The sequence below is a fragment of the Trichoplusia ni genome, chromosome 9 (assembly GCF_003590095.1).
Source record: "Trichoplusia ni isolate ovarian cell line Hi5 chromosome 9, tn1, whole genome shotgun sequence".
Taxonomy (NCBI): Eukaryota; Metazoa; Arthropoda; class Insecta; order Lepidoptera; family Noctuidae; genus Trichoplusia; species Trichoplusia ni.
Genome location: NC_039486.1, coordinates 3,984,787 through 3,988,649, shown reverse-complemented (window position 1 = coordinate 3,988,649; position 3,863 = coordinate 3,984,787).

Genomic DNA, 3,863 nt, shown 5'->3' with positions numbered 1-3,863 from the left:
ATTTTGTTTAACAAAGGTGAAGTCAGATTTTCGTATATAGCAGTTGTTTGAAGGATGCCTGAGAGGTTGAAACAATTTGATTCAATCATGTAGATTTGTTAACTATTATGTTTTGGAAGACGAGAATCAAGTGGATTATCAAGAACAAAATAAACTCTGCTAACACAACGCAGACAAATTCAAGCAAAGTGCAATATTATAGAGCCTATCACATACAATTTTTTTTAGCGAATACTGAAAATATTAAATACACAATATTATATTGTATTAATAAGATCGCTTTTGAAGCCGAATGAAATCGTAAAAACTGAGTCATCATTGAACACTAGTCGATTTTCATTTGTTTTCCCACACGTCTGCCGTTAGAACACCGGAAACGATTCCACAGTGTATAGGCCACCTTCTGCCATCCTCCCGGCAGTCACAACAACGAATAACAGAAACCTACTTTAATACTTCGACACAAAGACTATTTTAACATCCAAATATGTTGCCAATGTGTGGCAGACTGTACAAAACATACTGGTTCATGAATTGTTAGAGATGTACTCGTTTGTTTTATTGTTTCTCTTGTTATTTAAATTTATCTGAGAATTTTAGGTTCGTGAAACTTTGGTTTATGTTTCTAGGCTTTGTCTTGTATATTTTAGGTTGCATAAGAGTATTCTGTGTGTGGTTATGGATAAACAGCTTACACGCAGAGGTCTGTCGGTACATAAATCATATGAATAGATGTTTGTTGAATCTGTTTCGAACAGGTAAACAAAGTTTGACAGATTAAAATTCACCGAAATTTGTTTATCATTAGGCCACGACTGCACGGACAGCCAAATAGTATCCGTGTGATCCACGAACTCTTGTTGTGAGGCCCAGTGTCTTTGTTCATGTCTCTTCAATCAATGTTTGTGATTTGATTTGATAATGTAGCACGGCGGTCAATAAGAGTCTGACACAACCCATTCCTTCCCCTGAGGGAGTTCCATTAGGATTTTCCCGCCTTACTAAAGAAAAAAACAAGGGGTCCTTTATTTAAAAGGTGAAGATAAATATGGTCGCATGAAATATGCTGCCCTGTTTTTTCCACATTTTCCTTTGTATCTTCGCTCCTTTTAGTTGCAGCGATGGTTTACAGCTTAAAACCTTCCTCGATGAATGGTCTATTCAACACAAAAATATTTTTTCAATTTGAACCAGTAGTTCCTGTTGTCAAAAGTTGAAAATAGTAAAATCGTACAAAAGTATGCTCATTTTACACGAAGATAGCCAATACTGAACGCGATCGACAGATAATCGCTACCTAAATCGTAAAACTTAAACTGAACCAATTTACCATACAACTAAATGACACTCAGTGAAAAGAGAAGTAGCTGCTCCTCTAAAGCTCGATTCCAGTTCAAACATATTTTCCTTCAACCAACATTTGTGTACGACCAACACAATAAAACAGACCCAATAAGCCTCCACCCGTCCAAGTATTTAAACGGAAGCTGTTTGCAGATGTACACATTGCCCCTGACCGGCTAATTACCAAGTTAATTGCGAGCCGGTCCTCTCTCACTTTCGACGCGACTTTCCGCGGCAACGTCGCAGCGACAAATGAATGTCGACAAGTCGTTCGCTCGTTTGATAGGGTTGTGCGTATTATAGAACCTGGTTTTTACAGCAGTTGTATAAATAAGTTGTTAATGACAGGACTGTTTAAAAAAAAAGTTTGTTTTGAACGTACAAATTCTTGAAATCGTGACGGATTGAGTTTTCTGAACTTACATTGTTTTTCTCAAACGAAAACACACCGGTGTTCTACACCGGTATCATTTTCAGTATGGGTATCAGATAGCCGCCTTTTGTGCAGATTTTAAAGCGACAGCAAAATCCTAGACATTTTTAGCTTTTCCTCAAACGTGAGTTCTTTTTTTGGGAGAAAATAGCAAAGCTTCTTCTAGATGATAACATGAAATTACTAAAACTTGTTGCCTATTATAGGACGATAGTGAAATAAGATTTAATCCTCACTTAAATTGTATAACCACAATCACAACTTGTTTTATTCCATTCATTCGTTAATCGGCTAAATAAAGATACCAGAAAAACTAGATAGGTTAGTGGTTGGTTAATATCCCGTAATTACCTAAGCCTTAGAGGATAAATACCATACAATTATTAAACCTTCAAGCATTTAATACTCTTTGCTTACTAGAAACACTTTATCATACTTTGTGTTGCGTATTATAGAACTCAAAGTTATTAGTTACATTTTAAGACTGTTATAAAATCTAATTAAATTTATGTGGATAAAGTATGTGCAGGCACATTTACTCAACTTGCACATGTTAATATGGTATGTTTATTCTTACAAAACTAAAGAAATGAATTAGTAAAACGTCAAGTGCGAGTCGGATCTCTACAAATTGGATGAAAAATGGTCAATTTTAAATTTCACCGCTTGCTTGGCTATGAGTTTTTTTTTATTATTTGTTGTTGTAATGGTCAAATACAACAGCTGTGAAAATTTTGAATTTACGGTTCTTGCGGATGGACGGTCACACGGACGCCTTGGAATTCCGTTTTAATTATTCGTGTTAAACTCTAAGTTGCACAGATACAAAGTGGTCATTAACATCTGCTCGTTTGATCATTTCAAATAGTTATTGATTTATGTCATCATTATTAACTCTCTATATTACGTAACTCTTTATTCGATTTAGATCTGTCAGCCCTGCAGCGACCCAGTGCCTGACAGGCCGTCCAACGTCACACACTGCCTCGTAATTGGCGTCAGGCTGTTACTGCACAACTCTTGCTCTATAAGGCGATTATTTACACTTCGGGAATTTATGACAACAGATAATTCGCCACGCCGCCGCGCCGATCGCTAATAAGGTATTAATTACCGGACCAAAGTTTATGCTCCACGGAATACCCATTAAAAGTTGGATAAGTGATTTGTTAAATACTGCCCGTATCGAGTAACTTTGATTAGTACCGGACATGAACTTGGGAAATGGATTAGTAAGACACGAGCTACTACGTGCTCCGTAAACTTCGACAACTATTCCGCTGAAGCGAAACATTGCGGGCTCTGATTCACAACTGTAAACAATTCTATCAAAGAGCAGCAACGAACTTTAAGTATTTTGCAATAACAGTTTCAATTACGATTTATTTGCGAAACATGTTGCATCTAAAGGTAAGAAAATAATTACCTTCGTACCTTAACAAAACAACATCAATTTACGCAACCCCTTGTAAATGACATGTTTCCTAATTGTTGCCAAATGTAGTTCACAAAGTCCTTTTCTTGATATCACAAGTTAAATTACAAATTACCTCATTTTGTACTCCCACGTCGGGTTTAGCCTGGGACAAACAATTGTAATCAAACTTTTCATTTTACAACAAAAAGGTACGACTTTGTCCTCATACAAGCTGTTTATTTGTTCACCTTTGTTACAATGAATTTTGAAGCGGATTAATTTGTATATGAACCTAGTAATTGGTGCATTTCAAGCTGAAAGAAACAATTTAAATTGATATGCCAAAACTCGAAGGCCATTATACCATTGCAAAACTCAATGGTCTTTTAAACTGACATTAATATATCTTCAGACGCCAAAAAACTACATTCGTTCAGAACGAATTTCAACCTGTCAAGTTCACGTCAAGTCTGGCAGCAAAATGAGAAGGGTTAAAGTAACCGATGTTTTTACAGCAGGCATTGTTAATTTACATGGGAGGAGGCTCAGGAACGCCACCGTTACCGGATTTTTCACACCACTCGGTAATGACGGCCATGACCGGGACCCATTGTGCTCCGAATGCAACTCGAATTGGAATCAATCGAGCGCCAATGTCAAAAAACTCAA